This window comes from Pleurodeles waltl, chromosome 8 (assembly GCF_031143425.1).
Source record: "Pleurodeles waltl isolate 20211129_DDA chromosome 8, aPleWal1.hap1.20221129, whole genome shotgun sequence".
Classification (NCBI taxonomy): Eukaryota; Metazoa; Chordata; class Amphibia; order Caudata; family Salamandridae; genus Pleurodeles; species Pleurodeles waltl.
In genome coordinates, this window is record NC_090447.1 from 1,003,090,913 (window position 1) to 1,003,111,896 (window position 20,984).

Here is a 20,984-nt window from a genome sequence, read left to right on the forward strand (position 1 = left end):
CCTCCTAGTCCGCCCACGGGCCTCATTGTAGCGTTCCTCTGCCCTGGTCCTGGGATTCCTCACTGGGGTCAGTAGCCAGGACAGGTTGGGGTAACCAGAGTCCCCTAATAGCCACACACGGTGCCTCTGGAGTTAACCCATCATATAAGGGATGCTGCTATTCCGCAGGATGTAGGCGTCATGCACTGAGCCAGGGAACATAGCATTTACCTGGGAGATGTACTGGTCTTCCAAAAATACCATCTGTACATTCATCGAATGATAACTCTTCCGGTTCCTGTACACCTGTTCACTCCTGTAGGGGGGACCAGAGCTACATGGGTCCCTTCTATAGCACCTATGCACCTATGATGTTGGGGATATGTCCATGGGCATAGAAGTCACCTTTCATTGTAGCCAAATCCTCCAACTCAGGGAAAACGATGTATCTCCTTACGTGTTACAGCAGGGCAGCCAACACTCTGGACAACACGTTGGAAAACATAGGCTGGGACATCCCTGATGCCATGGCTACTGTTGTCTGAAAAGACCCACTAGCAAGGAAATGGAGCACCGACAGCACCTGCACGTCAGGGGGGATTCCAGTGGGATGGCGGACTGGTGACATCAGGTCTGGCTCCAACTGGGTACATAGTTCCTGGATAGTGGCACGGTCAAACCTGTAGGTGACGAGTAAATGTCGCTCCTCCATTGTCAACAGGTCCACCAGCGGTCGGTACACCAGAGGATTCTGCCATCTTCTCAAATGTCCCAGCTGACGGTCCCTAGGAAGGACAACAGCGACCACAGAGTCAACAAATTCCCAGGTATGTACCCACAGATACACAGAACACGACACCAAACACAAAACCCTTCCTGTATGTGTGTTGAGTGTAGGCCTAGCTATGTGTGACGCAGTAGTAAATGAAGGCATGTGGGCCCCTGAAATGGCGGCTGCCTGACCTCTAAACTGGGACAATGGGAATGTGAGGTCACTGCGCTGGCGTTGTACCCCGTCGTGGTAGGCGGTCGTAGACCGCGGCGCAATGCTGCATTGGTTAACATTGGACCCTATGGGTCCCAGGAGCCAATGACGAGGTGCGCCGGCGGTGATGATACGCACCGCCGCGGACGTCACCGCCGGGGACGTCACCGCCGCGGACGTGACTGCCATTTTCTATCTGTTCAATCTCTCGATACCTGATCTTCGACAGGAGAGGACCTACACTGCAAGTGCTGCTGTGACCTCGGTCTGGAAGATACAATGGCTGCTGCGCCTGGGGAAAGGGGCCTGCCTTCACTGCTCAGGAGTTGGAGAAGCTAGTAGACGGGGTCCTCCCCCAGTACACGCTACTCTACGGTCCTCCAGACCAACAGGTAAGTACACAGGGAGCACGTTGTATGGGCTAGGCCTGGGTGTAGAGGGCTGGTTGTAAGAGGGAAGGGGGCAGAGTTCAGGGAACATGAATGCATGTGAATGCATGTGCCACATGACAAGGGTAGGGATGGGGGCCACTCACATCGACGGTGCAGTTGGTAATTACTTCTCTTCTTCCCTTGTGCATGTCATGTAGGTCAGCGCCCACCAGAAGAAGGACATTTGGCGTGCCATCGCCAAGGAAGTCCGGACCCTTGGGGTCCACCAGAGACGGGGCACCCACTGCCGTAAGAGATGGGAGGACATTCGCCGCTGGAGAAGAAGACGGCGGAGGCTCAGCTGGGGATGGCCTCCCAACGTGGGAGGGGTGCCCGTCGCACCATGACCCCCCCTGATGTTCTGGATCCTGGCGGTGGCCTACCCGGAGTTGGATGGGCGCTTGAGGGCATCACAGCAGACACAAGGAGGTGAGTACAACCTCATTCTGGGGACTTAGCGCGCAGTTGAGGAGTCGGGGTGGGGGAGGAGGGCTGTGGGTGTACCTAGGCCAGGCAGAAATACGTAGGCTAGGCCCCTCCGTAATGCAGGGCATGTGGCACTCCACCACACCTCAGTAGTGGGCCAAGTACAGGTATAGATGCCCCTGTGGCATCCCTGTGTGTAGATGTCCACCATAGGCATGTAGGCCATATCCCAGCAATTGCATCTGTAGATGCCAAGAGCACGGCGTAGTGCAGGGGGCTGCTGTGTCTGTATTGTCCGCCAACAGTAGCGGTAAGCCATGCACTCAACCTGTCTTTCTTCTGTCATCCTCTCCCCCTTTTTCTGCTCTCCCTGTTCTTTTGTGCATCAGCATCATCAGGCGGAGGTACAGTGGCACCGGGGCACGAGGGAGCTGCATCCCACATGGCCATGGAGGGCCACACCACGGACTCAGAATGCACCAGTGGGACGGAGGGGAGCTACACGTCGGTCACCGGATCACCAACCAGCGACACGGACTCGTCCGCCGATGGGAGCTCCCTTGTGGGGGCAGCACCATCTGTGCCCCCCACTTCTACAGGTACAGCCGCCACCTCCCCTACCAGCACCGCCCTCCCAGCAGCCCCTCAGCATTCGCCCCGTGCCTGCTCACCCAGGAGGGTGGGCATCACCTTCGCCCCAGGAACCTCAGGCCCTGCCCCAGTCACCCCTGCTGCCCTCAGTGAGGAGGCCATTGACCTCCTCAGGTCACTCACTGTTGGGCAGTCTACCATTGTGAATGCCATCCAGGGTGTAGAAAGGGAGTTGCAACACACTAATGCATTCCTGGAGGGCATTCATTCTGGTCAGGCTGCCCATCATCGAACCCTGCAATCTCTGGCCTCAGCACTGATGGCAGCCATTGTCCCTGTGTCCAGTCTCCCCCTTCCAACTTCCTCCACCCAGACCCAATCCCCTGTACCCCAGCCTGCCCCAAGCACACCATCAGACAAGCATGCATACACCTCAACACCCAAAAGTAGCTCAGGCAAACATAGGCACCACATAACGCACAGGCACTCACACAAGCAACACCCACATGCAGACACAGAAACATCCATTGCATCCACTGTGTCCCCCTCCTCTTCGTCTCCCTCCTCCCTCCCAGTATCGTCTACACTCTCACCTGCATGCACTACATCTACAGGCACTAGGACTCGCACCAGAACACCCAGCACCACACCCCGCTCACCTGCACTCACCACCCCCACTCCCATTTACACGTCCCCTATGTCCTCTCCCAGTGTGTCTGTGACGCCCCCTCCCAAAGTACACAAACGCGGGCACCCACACACTCAACATCCATCCACCTCACGACAGCCTCCAGTACCTGCACCTGCACCCAAAACACCTATAGTGACACCTCCTACAACCACCTCCTCTTCCTCCACTCCCAAACCCCCTCCAGCTACCCATCCCAGTGTTCGTCAGAAACTGTCCCTCTGCAACGTTGACCTCTTTGCCCCCACCCCTCCAATTCATCAGTCTTGTTGTAGCGCCTCAGCCAAAAAGCCTCCAGTACCAGTGGTGCGTGTTACAGGTGTGTGGAGTGCACCGGCCACCAGGGCAGGCAGTGTGACACGGAGCCTAGGCACTGCCAGTCCCCCCCCTGTAAAGCATCTGAAGTTGGAAAGTGGCCGACGGGACCGGCTGAAGACTCCTGGAGGCAAAACTACTAACAGGAGTCCCAGGGGGATTGCAGAGTCAGCTGTGACTCCTCCAAAGGTGGGGAAGGGCCAGAAGAAATCTGCACAGCCTGGTGTGAGCAGCACAGCGGAGAAGGGCGGCATCCTTCCCGGCGGCCGTTGCCACCACAGCACCGTCGTCACTGGTCAGGAGACCACCGCCAGAGTCATTGCTCAGGAGGGCACAAGTATCGTCACTGGTCAGGAGACCACCGCCACCGCCGGAGTCATTGCCCAGGAGGGCATGAGCATCGTCACTGGTCAGGAGACCACCGCCAGAGTCATTGCCCAGGAGGGCACAATTATCGTCACTGGTCAGGTGACCACCGCCAGAGTCATTGCCCAGGAGGGTACGAGTATCGTCACTGGTCAGGAGACCACCGCCAGAGTCATTGCCTAGGAGGGCACGAGTATCGTCACTGGTCAGGAGACCACCGCCAGAGTCATTGCCCAGGAGGGCACAAGTATCGTCACTGGTCAGGAGACCAACGCCCGAGTCAGTGCCCAGGAGGGCCCCGGCACCCACAGCCCCGCTGGGCAATGAGGGACCGTCATGCCACACACCAATGCACAGGTCAGAGACCGCCATGACAAAGCACCGCTGAACAGGGCAGAGACCGCCATGGCAAAGCACCGCTGAACAGGGCAAGCACTGCTGAACAGGCCAGAGACCGCCATGGCAAAGCACTGCTGAATAGGGCAAGCACCGCTGAACAGGCCAGAGACCGCCATGGCAAAGCACCACTGAACAGGCCAGAGACCACCATGGCAAAGCACCGCTGAACAGGGCAAGCACCGCTGCACAGGCCAGAGACCGCCATGGCAAAGCACCCCTGAACAGGACAAGCACCGCTGAACAGGCCAGAGACCGCCATGGCAAAGCACCGCTGAACAGGGCAAGCACCGCTGAAAAGGCCAGAGACCGCCATGGCAAAGCACTGCTGAACAGGCCAGAGACCGCCATGGCAAAGCATCACTGAACAGGGCAAGCACCGCTGAACAGGCCAGAGACCGCCATGGCAAAGCACCGCTGAACAGGCCAGAGACCGCTATGGCAAAGCACCGCTGAACAGGCCAGAGACCGCCATGGCAAAGCACTGCTGAACAGGGCAAGCACCGCTGAATAGGCCAGAGACCGCCATGGCAAAGCACCGCTGAACAGGGCAGAGCACCGCTGCAGCAGGAAAAGACCGCCACATCAAGCATCGTTATCCCATGTGCAACTGGGACAGTGACGGGACAGGAACTGTCACGGGGAGCCTAATCAGGTCTAGGAACCATTCCCCCTCCAGAACCAGTGGAGAGATCCATCCACTACCTCTGTCCTTCACAGGATGAAGCACTCTGGGCACCAGTCCCCCTCCAGAACCAGTGGAAAGATCCATCCACTGCCTCTGTCCTTCACAGGATGAAGCACTCTGGGCAACATTCCCCCTTCAGAACCAGTGGAGAGATCCATCCACTACCTCTGTCCTTCACAGGATGAAGTACTCTGGACACCAGTCCCCCTCCAGAACCAGTGGAAAGATCCATCCACTACCTCTGTCCTTCACAGGATGAAGCACTCTGGGCAACATTCCCCCTCCAGAACCTGTGGAGGCTGTTATCCACTTGAGAGACTGTGGCTTTGCACTCCCCAGGACATGGCAGTGGGCAACCCACCCACTTTAGAGACTTGTGAGACTGTGGCTTTGCACTCCCCAGGAGATGGCAGTGGGCAACCCACCCACTGTAGAGACTTCTGAGACTGTGGCTTTGCACTCCCCAGGAGATGGCAGTGGGCAACCCACCCATTGTAGAGACTTGTGAGACTGTGGCTTGGCACTCCCCAGGAGATGGCAGTGGGCAACTCACCCACTGTAGAGACTTGTGAGACTGTGGCTTTGCACTCCCCAGGATACATAAATGGGCATGGAGCCCCGTCGTGGATGTGGCGTGGTGCTGTAATCCAGCTGAGGTGCCCCCCCCTTTCCTTCCCCCTGAGGTGCCTGTTGTATTTCTCTCTGATGCCCCAGCAGTGTTCTCTCCGTTTGTGGACAGGTATCTTGTGTGGGCCTCGCTCATGTATATTTGGCCCAGTGGTGCACGGACATTGAGATGTGCATATCTGCACTACTTCTCGTAATGTATATACTTATGAATGAGTTTATATATATCTGTATATATTGGCTTACTGTATTTTGATACATTACAATGTTTGAACTGATTTAGTTTTGTCTTTGCATTCTTCCGGGGGGGTTGTTACTGTGATGTTTGGAAATGCATTGGTGTGTGCGTTGTTATGTGCGAGGGTGGGGGTGGGGGTGTTGCGTGTGTGTGTCCCCCTGACTTTTGCCTCCCCATCCCCTATGTCATAGGTGCAGTACTCACCGTTGTCTTCGCCGCCACCGGCGCTGGTCTTCGTAGATGAGTAGGAAGACAAGGGCAGGTAGGATTTGTAATTCCGGCTCCATGGTGTCCTCCTTCCTCGTGGGATGTGTTAAGGTGAGTGTTTTCCCATTGCAAAAGCTGTTTCCGCCGTGTTTTTATCCACGGTGTATCCGCCCCGGAAAAGGTGGCGGATTGGCGGGTTGTGATACTGTGGGCGGTACATTGTCTTCCACCTGTCTGTTGGCGGTGACCGCCACGCTGCTTGTCTGTACCACCGTGGCGGGCGGAGTGTTAAAGTGGCTGTCTATGTTGGCGGTTTCCGCCACGGTCAAAATTCCCTTTTTTTGTCCGCCGGCATGTTTGCAGTATTACCGCACCTTTAACACCGTCCGCCAGGGTTGTAATGACCCCCTCAGTGTTTTCTAGGGTGATCCAATTTATACAGACAATTTATAAAGGACTTTGCCCAACAACAAGGTCAGATAACACAGACCGTCAAAAAAGAAAGTCTAAAGAAGAGTTTCATTTGGAAAGAAGAAGCAGAAAGACCCTTTCAGAGTCTAAAACGTGTCTTTACACAAGCTCCAATATTAGGTCATCCTGGCACTACAAAGAAATTTATAGTGGTCACTGATGCTTCAGATAGAACTATTGGAGCCATGTTACTACAAAGACAAGATGATGATGGCCTCGAACATCCTGTCTTTTACCTGTCTCATGTATTGTCAGATGTAGAATGAAACTATTCCATGTTGGAAAGGGAATTACTAGAATTAAAAGCTGCCTGCAAGGAATGGAGACACTTTCTAATGGGTTCACAGGAGACGTTTGAAGTTAGAACAGATCATCGCAGTCTACAATGCCTCTGCAGTTTTCATTGCTGGAATAGTCGGTAAGCCAGATGGGCTTTCTTTTTTAGCCAATATGATTTTGAAAATAGCATACATACCTGGATCCCAAAATGTTGTTGCAGATGCTTTATCCCGCCGATATCTGGAGAGCACACATTCTACTTATCCACACATCATGGAGCCATGTCGAGTAGTGGGAGTCTTTCAATCCTTTCTCGACCGTGTGAAGGCAGAGTATCAAAATTTACCAGTGGAAGAATGGAACACATTAAGTTACCATTTACAGACATATCAGGTGTATTACTGTCATAAAAACACCTTATTTTTGCCTACTAAGAAGGTGCAAACTGAAGCCATGCAAAGGTGTCACGACTCACCTATTGCTGGACATTTTGGAATTAGGAACACACAGGAACTGCTCCTCCGCTCCTTTTAGTGGCCCACGTTGAAATCTGATGCTGAAACATATGTAAGATCTTGCCCAATATGTGCTTAAACTTAGACACCCCGGACTAACCCAGCATGGTTATTGATGCCCTTGCCTGTGCCATCTGTTCCATGGCATACATTGACCACAGATTTTATATGTTTATTTCCATCCTCTGCGGGCTATCAGGTCATAATGGTAACGTTGACCCTGTTACTAAGATGGTTCATTTTTCTGCCCTAAAGAAATTACCCACCACTAAGGAAATGAGTCAAGTCTTTCTATGAGATATATTTTGATTGCATGGCCTCCCTCAAGTAATCATTTCCAGCAGAGGACTTCAATATGTGTCCCGTTTTTGGAGAACATTTTGTAAGTTTTTACATATTGAGGTGGCTCTATAATCCGGTTTCCATCCTCAGACCAATGGTCAAACTCAATGCCTAAGCAAGGATTACAACAATATCTACGCTGCTTTTGTAATCCAACTCAAAGTAATTGGTCTTCATATCTACCATTGGCTGAATTTTCCTATAATAATACAGTCCACAGTGCAAAAAGGTCCACACCTTTTTTTTGTACTTATAGTTTCCACCCTACTGCTTTTCCTACTGTCACTAATAAGGATTCCTCTGTTCCCGCAGTTACCTCAGTAATTCGAAATCTCCATCAGGTTCAGGACCTACTTCATACCAATCTCTTAGTTACAAAATGTTACATGAAGAAGGTAGCTGATACTTGGCGTAGTCGTGCTCATCTTACCAGCCTGGGAACAAGGTCTGGCTTTCTTCTAAGTTTTTGCTTTTTCGCCTGTCCCAAAACAAATTCAAACCATGTTACTATGTCCCTTTTAGAATCCTGCAGGTATTAAACCCAGTCTCAGTTCGACTTCGTCTATCATTGACCTGGAAGGTACATCCTGTTTTTCATGTATCGCAACACAAAACTTTTATTCCTGATCCCTACAAGAGAAATGCCAATTGTCCTCCTCCTCTTTTGGTTGATGGCCATACTGAGTACGAAGTACAAGAGATATGCGATTCTCCCCTTTTTTGGAATTGTCTCCAATTATTGATTCACTGGAAGGGATGCCCCATTAGTGATTGTTCTTGGGAGGATGCTTCCTCAGTCCATGCTCCTCGCTTGGTTGGCACTTTTTCAGCATTTTCTGGACAAGCCTGGGGCTTCGGGGAAGGGACCTTCTGTGACGTCGCGAAGACCTGCGGCATCCCACTTGCGGGCCGCAGTCAGATCAGCGGTCAGCATCTCGGACTGCTGTTTCTGCCACGGGCCACTTTTCGGGTCGCAATCAGTTTTTTCGGCCACAGCGCAACCTGAAACTTTCCTTTTGGGCTCTGTTTCATGCTGCGCCCACCTTTTATCACCCTAGTTTTACTTACCTGTTTTTTACTGTTTTTCTTCTTTTCTTCTTTTTTCTCTTTTTCTTTTTTTGTTTCTTCTTGGCTATATTTTCTCTTTCCCAAGTGTCTGTTTTTCCTTACCTGCATGCTTAGCTCCCTACTTTTTATTCCACGGCTATTTTTCCATTTACTTTAATGTGGCTTTTCCCAATCCAAGATGGTCTCTTCATTACTTCCTGCATGTCACTCACTTCCTGATTGTCAGTATATAAGCACAGTTGGTCCTCTGTTCTTCGCTCCTGTGTCCTGTGATTTTTGGACTTCACCTGTTTTTCCTGTCCGCAGTTTTTGTTCCAGACTTTTTGTCCCTCACGTTTTATTTTTTTCTATTTTTTTCAAGAGTTCCTTGATCTGAGGTTTTTCCCAAGTTTGGGTTTTTTCATCTGGGACTCCTTCTGGAGGTTTTCCTGCTTGGTGTTCTATTATCAGCAGCACTGTGGCTACTGGAAAGGGTCTCCCCTACCTTGGTCAATCCAGAACAAGCAAGAAACCTAGTGATGCCCAGAGACTGGCAGATTACAGCAGTAAGAAGCATTCAGGTCATGATAGAAGGAGGATGTAGCAATGTTACAGGTTAACTGACCAACAGGTCCGCCATCCTGAACTACCAGGTGATCCAGGAGATCGCCTTCCCTGGCAATGAGTTCTGCTCACCGGCGCTTGATCTGGTGGCCTGTGCAGTCCACCTTAAAGATCCTGTGCAGCTGGAACAGGACTTCCCCCAGCGGACCTTCCTGGCCTTCGGAGGGTAGTCCACGACTTTATGGGCACCCATTCACAACATAATGGGGAGGAAGTGGCACACTAAACAAATGAACCCCCCCAGTTCACCTGAACTCATGCACTGTGCCATTCCCTTGCCAGTCATCCTGCTGTTTCCCTCCAGTGCAACCAATGTCACAAAATACCCCAACAAATGCAACTACCTCTAGACTAACACCCGACAATAGAAATACAATGACAGGACAATAACAGTACACATAACTTTCAAATACAACAAAATGGACTGAGCAGCAACAGGACACAGCACACAACTCTCAACAACCACCACTCCTCAACCAACACCAGCTCCACACAACCTCTCTCAACCACAGACAGACAGAATAGACTGTAAAGGAAAAGTAAAAGTAAATTCACTTTGCCATGTGTGGAGCAAGGAAGTCCTGTCACATCACTTCCTCGGCATACAAGACATTTTCCTGATATGTGTCATTTTTGTTGACGCATGACAGCCATGCCTGGATTTTTTCCATCAAGGCTGACAAGGCCTATTGACTTCCAATTAACGCTCAGAGGCCAGGTGTAATTTTTTGGAATTAGTGATGTTTGTAGGACAATATTATGCGTCAAAATGTTTGACGCATACCGGGCATGCGTGAATTTTTGAAGGAAGGCTGAGACAGGAAGATAGTTCACACGTTCATAGTGCCAGGCATCATTTTAGTGAATTGCGCTGTATGGAGATGTACCATATGCATCACAACTTTTGACACATAGGCCCTCATCACGACCCTGGCAGGCAGGGGAGAAGTGGCGGTAAGACCGCCAAAAGGCCGGCGAAAAAAAAAAGGAATTATGACGTCATCCGCCACTTCTCCACTCCGACCGCCAGGGAGGTGACGACCGCTGGGCTGGAAACTTCAGTCTCTAGCCTGGCGGCTGTCACCAGACTGCCGCAGTATCAGGACCCTGCATACCACCATGGATTTCTGGTGGTTTGGAACCGCCACGAAATCCATGGCGGAAGGCACTATCAGTGCCAGGGAATTTCTTCCCTGGCACTGATAGGGGTCTCCATCACCCCCTCCCCCACCCCTGAGTCCTTCCCCCACACCCCATCCCCCCTACCACTGCCCAAAGCTGGCAGGACCCCCCTCCGCACCCCCATCATTAACACACACCCCCAACATTAACACACACACACCCCTACACACAAACATACACTACAACAACACATAGCCGCACACATACAAACAGATATGCAAACAGACTGACCCACACACATTTTCCAAACACACAACACATCCCCGCATGCATACACGCACTCACACACCCCCTCTACATACTCACACACACATCCCCATGCACGCACACAACACACAACACCCCTCCACCCCCTCCTCTAATGGACGATCACCTTACCTTGTCCGATGATCCTCCGGGAGGGAACAGGATCCATGGGGGCTGCTCCGCCACCAGCTCCCTGTCACCAGAACACCGCCACACCGAATCCTGTGTTGGGATTCGGTGGGCAGTGTTCTCTGATGATGGGTGGTGGAGGTGGAGCAGCCTCCACTTCCCCGCCGACCGCCAGTATGGCTGCTGGTGGCTCTCCATCCGAAAAAGGACGGAGGGCTGCCAGCAGTCATGATGCGCGTCGCGGAAAACTGCCTGCACTGGCGGTCTTCAGCACAGCGCTATCTCGGCGGTCTTGGAAAAAGACCGCCGAGGTTGAAATGAGGCCCATAACGTCTATGCATGGATTTTGGTGGATAGGCTGACAATGCACCCACATTCACATTCCTTGTTACAGGGTCTATGCATCTGTGTAGTTTGTATGGAATGGATACATGTGTGTGCGTGTGCATTTTATTGTGTACCGGTAACATAGGAATATTTTATCATATGTATGTGTGTGTGATGCATGTGAGGACTGATACAATTTGGAAATGTGCCTGTGTATGAAGACTCTTAGCCACATACATGTTTACACATGTGTACTGAGGGTATATATGGGATGCTACTCATGTTGTGGGTGTACCACATTGTCATGTCAGAATTCCAACTGTGTGTTACTATACACATATTAACATGGGAAGACCCATGTGCAATACATGTTCAGGCATATCATACTGTTGATTAAAGCTGGGATAAGATCCTGTAAGCCATTTAAAAGTGAGTGCACATATGTACACACTCTTGTGTTGTAAGAGTTGTAAGGAGCTGACTTATTGATGCAGAGCAACACATGTAACATATGGTTCGCCATGCATGCTAAATGTTGGAGATGGTGTGCTGACATGTGTCATTGTAGATATATATATATATATATATATATATATATATATATATATATATATATATATATATATATACTGTATATATATATATATATATGACATGTATTTTGTGTGATAATATATGTATCATATCAAGTGCTGCATGATACAGTGGTGTGTTTAGGGATTGGACACATATCAAATCTTGAATATAGCTATCTTATATGTAGGCCGTGTTCCAAAGCTTTTAACTCATATCTGTGTTAAACATGTTTCACAATGGGGGGATATTTGTACTGTCATGACAAGTACACATTTTATGATGTAAATTGTACTCATTTTTCCATCTGCAAATTGACAGCAAAAAGCCTGGTCCAACTAGCTGCGACATGTGTGGATACATTTAGGTATGTTGTGTTAACAACATACATTTTCAAAGTTTAATTAGTCAATCATATATGTTATTGGCAGATTAATGAAATTGAATACAATCTGTATGGCAGGCGTGCTCTTGTTTAGTGATGACACCCTAGTCATCAGTGCTCCTGTTGCAATGTGAATGGCCATAAAGGGCCTTTGTTGCATATATGAACAGCAGTTGACTGTGGTCACCTCAGCTCAGTTCACTGTGCGCAATAAGCAGGCCTCTGACTATGTAACGGGTCAATGTTGCCTCCTCAGGAGTTTAACAGGGCATTGGGTGGAGATGTCCCATCCTCATGATGGATCATCTGCACTGCGATGCAGTCCCCTGCAGACATACACTTGCATATTTGTGATCCCATGGAAAAGTATGTGTAGTTGCCTTTGAGGTACTTGATGTCAGGCTTGCCCTTTCATATACTGGTGAATGGCAGCTTGTTTGTGTAGGACATGTCTCATCAGTCCCCATGGTTTCACATGATTTGCCAAGATTCGGTGTGGTTATTCCTTTGATGCTTGGTTAAGTCATTGATATTTTTTTGAACTGTGTCTTAGCTCTAGACCCGTGGTACAGATACTGTCCTTCCTGGGCTTCCCTTCTTTGTGGATGGCCGTTATAGAATTCTGACACTGGTCTAGCTGGAGTACTCATCCGTACTGGCTCTTCTCATATATCTGCTTCAGATGTGAGGCAAGCTAAGTGTCTGTCAACTTATAGGGTTCCATTGTTAACCCGTTGATTCATGATACTTTGGTGGGCTTCACATCACTAATGGCTCTTACAATTTCCTCCAGGGAAGTGCATCTTCTAAGGCTTCCCTATCCTCTGTAGTGAGGCTTTGGTGAGGGATGTTACTCAGGAGCTCGCCGACTTTGTATTTTGTGGTGAAATACGTACAGTAGTGGCCACACATTTGGGCTATGGTTTGTCCACTTCTAGCAAGTTTCCCTGACTCCTTTTAGATCCCAGGTACCCATCTATCCGTTGCTTCATACCTGTCAAGTCAGGCTAATATTGTCCCCCATTACATTGATATTGTGCTATGTTGCCTTATGGTGCATATTTGCAGCTTCCTGGGCCAGGTCTCAGTATTAAGTTTGCTTCTGGGCTGGGATGTGGGCTTCCTCTGATCCCTCCTCATCACGTAAGGCAGCCACAAGGGACAGAAACTCACGTTCAAGAGCCTTCAATTTGTCCCTTTTTAGTTCTTTCGCTTGTGCTGTAATGATGAGACCCACCCCCTTGACTACTGTCTCACAGGCCACCCACAGCATGAGGGGAGATTTGACTGATGTGCTGTTTCCCTGAACATTATGGCCTTTTGTAACTAACATCCATTCTCTAATTTTTGCTTCTTTAAGGTATCAATGGCTCAATATGATGGGGTATTTTTTGTCCTCTTGGCCCAACCATACTCCAGCCACAGGTAAGAATAGTCAGAAATACCCCTGGGTAACTTAGTGTCCTCAATAACTTTTAACAGCTTGCAATTCAGGAGAGACAACACCAATTAAAAGGATGAAGTGCTGGCTTGCTGGGTTAGGGGTACACAATACATATGCCAGTCCCTGGGCATTGAGGAAGTCAGTTAGTGGTCGCCTGACTGAGTTCAGGGGCCTGGGAGGATGTCGGTGCATGCCATCACTTGGCTTTGCATTGAGGTCCCCTCACGTGATCGCTTCCCCTTCTGGAAGATTGTGTAGCAGAGGGGCCAGGGCTGGTAGTACCAAGACATGGATTCATAGTGTGATATCTATTGAAGGTATTTTTAAGATGTCCCCCCCAGGTCCCCGAGAGCACCACATAGGGACCATGCGAATCAGACCATATTTGCCAAATGACCAAGGGCAGCGTTCTCCTCAAAAGCATTACTACTCCTCTAGAGGAGGTGGTGTGGCCCACGTTAGCGGCCTTTTTATTTCGCCAATGGTGATGGGCAATACACCTATGACCTAAGAGGTGAGTCTCTTGTAGGAGAATCATCTCAGGGGAATCTGGTTTGATGTACTGCGGTACTACTCCCCATTTGACTTTGTCACCTAGGCCATTGACATTCTAGGATACTATCCTTAGGGCTTGCATACTAACTTTAGACATTCAACTGTATGGTTTAAGGACCACACACGGGGGTGCCAGCCCTAAGCTAGTTGGGGTTCAAAATGTAAGAGTGAATATCCTGTGTGCTTCAGCTATGTTGGCTGGCTGTATGTATCTTCATTGAACATTAACTACAACAACTATCCAATTATCCCACCACAATCATCACTCTCCCCTCCCTGCTACACTACGCTGCAGATTTCAAACTGCCAACTTCCCCAATGGTGCATAGTGTCTGTTGCCCCAACCAAACATACTGCTAACTAGAATGCTTCACTACCACCTTCTGGCCCACACCCAGCCCCTTACGGGTATTTCTTTACTGAATTGGTGTATCATATCCTCTGTCTCAATCTTGCTCCCAGTTACCAATTTAGGACCATTGCAGCCTGCTCCCAGCCCATCCACAAGGCACTTGGGTGCATATCCAGTGCCACATTTACTATCCCACAAGCCCTTCTCATGTCCCCGTGGGTCCCAAGATCTGTTTGGGTGATCAGGATGATGACCCAGGCTAGGCGTTTAAATATTTTGACCTGCACCTTAACTTTAAGTGTTTCACTATACTTGTTCTCCATGCTGCTACCCTGGCGCCTCTAAGGGCAGTCTTGACCCTACTGCCACCTGCCATACAAACCAGCCAATCATGAAAGCTTCTGGGCTTGCTAAAAAGTGAGTTTTACATGCTGCGACTAATCAAAGCTGCACCGGTTAAGTCATTGTTTACATGTGGTCCCTTACCTTCAGAGCCTTCTTCACCTAGAGGACACTGCGACGCAGCCACTGGACCCAAAGACATAAATTGGGGACACAGGTATCCCAAGCTTTATCTATATGCAAAGGAGGGGCACAGCGAGCTGCTTTGTGACTCATGTCCAGGTATCAGATGTTTATGAGTCTTGCTATGATGGGCAAAGGGTGTGCTCCAGGCTTTCACCTAAAAGATTTTTGGGAGTCCACGTGTTTGTAGTTGTTTCAGGATGAAATCATCCACAAACAGGTCCATTGCAAGACCCTTGGTATATTGAGGTACCACTAGTATCTATAGATCATTTCAGCAGGACTAGCCGTCCAAGTCTTCCAAGTTCTCTCACAACTCTTCTACTGTGGAGTCACATCATTTTTCAGATATGGTCACATGCTCACCTTTGCTTTGCACAGCCTATGTAACATTCCCAATGAGTGTATTTTGGTACTGTGATTACTCATGTCGGCTATAAGTAGAGGAAATGACACAATCAAGCTTTCTATGTCATTCTTCACACATACAAGTTGGCAAGTGTCCGTGAATTGTTAGTATATTGCTTGACTTATATGCATATTCTGAGATGACTGGCTGTAATACACCTAGGCACTCTCTTGCTAATACGTGTGAGTGGCACTGAGAAATTTGTTCTCAGAACTCACATGTGATATTGTCATTCAGACTTAGCTAGGTTACCTAGTAGATACAAACCTGCCATTGTAGGTACTTGTTAGCCTTTTCCTACCTAGCCCGTACATCTGTCAAACAGCCCTCATGTATATTTCCAGGATTGTGACAGGCATATGTCAAGCCAACACACTTGTGTGATATGTGTGTGACAATGTAAATTGTATTAGTTATAGGCAATGCCTGAATTCCACCAACACATTCATGTGGTAGTGAATAATTTAGGAGATGTTTATTGTTCCTGACTATGGGACAGATTAAAGTAAAGTGGCACAGAAGCCAGTGCAGGGCCCTTTTTCTTTCCCCGCTTAGCATTCCTCTGCCACAACCATATGTTCGCCGTATGTTAGAGACTCCACATCATGGGACAGAATAGGGGGCAATAGCGTATGAGGTATTTGATGCAATTGATGTACTGTTCACGGTCTGCGCTAAGATTTAGGCCCTTACCATGAACAGTACTCAGGGTCCAATAGGTACCGATGGTGTGCCCCCTTTAAACAGCTGCTCTGAGCAGGTGTCAAATGTAGCAGCAATATATAGCACAGTTGTTTTTGTTCGATTCCACTGCACCATTTTGGCTCCCCCACTACCAGCTGTACCCCTCTCTTGCATACCTAATGCATGACGTGAGCCACTATGAGTTTCTGCTGCTTAGATATTTGCATAGTTGGGCCACATTAACATAAGATGTTTGACACTAATGTTGCACTAGGATGCACTAGGCCCTCTTAAATCAGGGACTATGTCCCAAAGTTGTTTACAACTGTTGTGGTGTAGTCATGCTCTCTGAGATATGGGCAAGTTACAATTGGTATGTGATGGTGTAAAAGAGTACGCCATGTACATACTGAGTTTACGTGATTTTATTGAATTATTTACATGGTGATTCTTGGAGTACAGTTCTATGTGAACACGTTTTGCACAATTAGTTCTCTTCTGCATACTCCAGCAGCAACAGTATTTTCTTGTTACCCTTCCTCCAGTTGTACACCATTGTTATCATACTCCTCATTGGGGACATCTACTTGGTCATCCCAGGGGACATGTGTGTGTAGACAAATGTTGTATAAAATGGCACACACAAGGATAATTTTGCAGCCTTAGCAACACATTATGCCTGTGCAAAGTATCATGTATGCACGGGGTGTGTTCCCCTATTGGGCTAAAGCTAAAATGGTGCAGAGGTATGTAAAAGGTTCCAAAGCATTTTTTTAACAGGTACTTTTGATGCCTGCACAGAGCAGGCATAAAAATGGGGCACACCATAGCTTTAACTGTGGGCCTACGTACTGTGCAGGATTTGCACATACATTTGGCATTTATCCTACACAGTCCATCGATGGCATCCATCATGTTGACACAATTGCACCTATTCTGGGCCATGTATTGACTACGGTTTGGGGGGGCTCTAAGGTACCCAAGTGAGGTAGCACTGCTTTAGATGCTGTCCAGCTTTTATGACTTGTGGCCCTTAGTGCCTTCACTTTAGACCTGCAGAAGAGTGATGTAGTAGACATGTGTACCTATTTTGTGTGTTGTGTGCCCTGTAACAGGTGTAGATCCCTGTGTGTTGCATGTGAATCGCACCCCTTTGCCTTAGAAATACCTCCTTTGCACAAAGTTTTATTGTTGGCAATTACTGGCTGCCATATATATGTGCCTAAGGTTCATATGCCCAGTGTGAGATAGTTATATGGGATGTATTGTGATGTATGCATGATTTTTAAGAAATCTGTGGGACAGTGTGTAGGATCTGTGTTTTATTATGAGCATATGGACACATGTATTTGTTTGAGTCCAGCTTTTGTATTCATGGGGGGCATTGCTTCACGTGTACGTCTAGTGATGTGTCAGTCAGGTGGTGACAGGGACTTGTGGACATGGGCGTATGTGAGGGTGATGTGCATTACATGCAGTGTAGGGTGGCATATGGCTTATGTGTTGTAGTCTATACATCTGTGTTTCCCTGTTCATGGATGTTTGATGTTGTTGATACTGGTTTGGTGTGCTGTGTGAGATATGATGTTTATGGTATCTTATCTACAAGTAGGCCATTGCCATTATGTCCATCCTGGAATTGTTGGTTTATAATGGAGTGCCTGAAGATGTAAGCATCACGGATGCTTCCGGGATATTTAGCAAAGATGTTTGTGATAATTCCACAGTGGTCCATGATGGCCTGCACATTGATGGAGTGGATATGTTTGCAGTTCCTGTAGAGGTGTTTGGTTGCTGCAGGTGGGACAAGTTGGACATGCGTGCAGTCATTTCACCAGGCACATGCGGGAAGCCAGCAATCTGGTAGAAACCTTGCTTGGTCTCCTGCTACAGTTCCTGGGTGTTGGGGAACCAGATGTGATGGGTTGTGAGTCTGAAGATGGCATCCAGAACCTTCATAAGGAAGGCAGATGGGGATGGTTGTGAGATCACACCGACTTGTGCAGCAGTTGTCTGGAATTAACTTGATGCCAGCAAGTGGAGGACAACCAGGAGTTTGGTCATGGGTGGAATAGCTGTGTGAATCCGCACTCTTGCTCTGATGTCTGGCACAATGTGGTGGGGCAGGATTTCAACTGACTCCTGCCTCAGACGGTAGAGTCTGATCACCTCTTCTTCCCTGAGGGTCAGGATGTTTCCATGCTGGCAAAAGATCCTCTCCTGTTTTCTATGCTGTGTTTGTGGCTGCTGTGGTGGTGTTTGGGGTTGCAGCAGTGGTGCTGGTAGCACTTTGGGGCATTGCCTTCTATTAGTGCCAGGCTGTAGGATTAACACTTCTATGGTGTTCAGTTGCTTTCCAATGCTACTTCTGTGTTTTTCCCTTATGTAGTAGTGTGTGGGTCACATTTTAACACATGGTCTGACCAGGCATTAAAATTTTGATGCTAATTGGACTTAACGTCATTTTTTGGAGCCGGTCCTTTGTGTGCATCGTTTTCCCATCGGGTTCTTAATTTGGCACTAGTAGCCTAGCATAATTTTTTAGGAGGGAACGCCTACCTTGCTTATCATTGTCATTAAATGATGCAAGGTGAGGTGGCACTCCCAAAAAATGATGCTGTCGAAAAATGTTACCTTAGGCTGCTCTAGCGTCAAAATCTAAATATGCCATTAAGTTAGCGCAGCTTTTGCGTAGAAAAAAATAGTGCAAGCGCGACGCTGACTTTTCTTAAATCTGGGCCTCAGGGGCATATTTATACTCTGTTTGCACTGAATTAGCATAATTTTTTACACTAATTCAGCGCAAACTTAACCCCATATTTATATTTTGGCGCTAGACATGTTTAACGCCAAAATATTGGAGTTAAAGCCCTTTTTTGCCTGTGAAAACTACCTTGCATCAATGAGATGCAAGGTAGGTGTTCCTGGGCAAAAAATGACGATATGGCCTCAGCACCATAGTTATCCCCCTGTGCTAAAATTAAGCACAGGGTGGGGGCCTTAAATAATGGTGCCAAGCTTACTTAGCACCATTATTTAACCCCTGGGTCAGGGCAGGCGTTAGGGGACCTGTAGGCCTTTTTCCATTGTCAGAGACCATGGAAAGAGCTTACAGGTGCTCTTCCCTAGCCCCAAGGGACACCCACACCAGTGTGACAGCAGAGGATAGGGGACCCCATCCCAGGTAAGTATAGGTGAGTAGAGGTAAGTATTTTTCTTTATTTTTTGTAGTGCCATAGGGGGCCTAACTTGGGCCCACCTACATGGCGCTGAGCCCAATGGCCATGCCGAGGGGTCATATGTCCCCTGGGCATGGCCATTGGGGTGGTGGGCATGACTCCTGTTTTAACTAAGACAGGAGTCATGTCCTTGGGGTTTTAACATCAGAAAATGATGCTAGTCTGGTTAGAGGCATTATTTATGCCTCTGCCCATACTAGCGTCATCTTTTGTTGCTAAATCCCCTGTTCCCCCACGTCTCCCCCACGTCTCCCCCACCTGGCTGGCATCCTTTTTTATGACGCTAGCTGGGCCTTACCTCTGGCTACCATCATACCATAAATATGACGCCCAGCTGGTGACATGGGATGGTGCTAGCCGGCAGTATACTTTTTGATGCTAAACTGCGTTAGATCAGTTTAGCGTCAAAAAATATAAAGCAGGGCCTTCGTGTTTTCATTATGACCACGTTAGACAAGATTGGTGGAGTTGCAAAATATCAAGAACAAAAATACAGTGTGGCCAAAATATTGGGGAAAAACTATTGTGGACCAAAAACATTGAAAATGTAGGTGCATATAAGTAAGTATAGATTTACTCTACAAAGGGGCAGATTTAAGGAATGTGGCACTGCAAAATTGACGTTATTGATGTACTGTTCAGGGTTAGCTGAAAAAGTTTGGCGCTAACCCTGAACAGTACATAGGGGCCCATTGTAAACAACTGTGTTCCCCCTTTTAACGCTTGCTCTGTGCAGGCTTTAAAAGTACTAAAAAAAATGGCACAAAGAAATCTCTTAGATTCCATTGCACCATTTTTAGGCCTCCTAATGGGGAAACGCCCCCCCCCCCTTGCATAGTTTATGCTTTGGCAAGCATAATGTAGAGCAAAGTGTTACAAAGTGGTGCACTGCATGAATTGCTCCACTTTGTAAATTTGGCACGAGGAAAGGCCACCTTAGCGCCGAAAGTGGCGCTAGGCCATCTTAAATCTGGGCCTTAGTGTAATAGAATATTTTGTTCCTTGATCTTTTTGCCATGATATGTTGGCCCATCTGTAGTCAATATTCTGGTAGCATACCAACATGATTACATTAGTGGCCAACATATGCAAGATACAATCAGCGATCACTTCTGTTCATCAGACATGGTTGCAAGCAGTAGTATGAAAAAAAACTTCGACAATGCGGAAATCCTCTAAATGGCTAATATATAACAGAAATAGCTGGAATGACCTGACACACAATAATATTGAAAGTAATAAGTCTTTCCAATGTGGTATGAGTTATCGGTCAAATAGCTTCAAATTCATATTGTGGAAGCCATTTCTTTCAAACATCAAACGGGTTCTTAAAATACACGTTTTTTTGCCTCGAATACACACTTTTCAATTTTGGTGTCCATATATTAATTTAATCAATCAAAAGCGTCTAACTTAGCATGCTGGCCAGTGCAGGGGAGAGCTGCTACTGTTTGGAGAAGCCAGATCCACAGAATACCCGTGTGCTTTGTTATTCAGTGGGTTTGGTAACTCCTGCTACCGGCCTCATAGATATGAAAGCAATGCTTTTTACGTAAAACTATGAAACGTCTTGACTGAACCTAAAGCTTGTTCCCTCGAATTTTGTATAACTATTTTCTGTAGCCTTTGAGCCAGGTTTCTGCCATGCGCATTTTCCGAATGTTGTACAGTAGGTAAACATTAACAATCTTGCTAAATATAAACATACAGTAATGGATG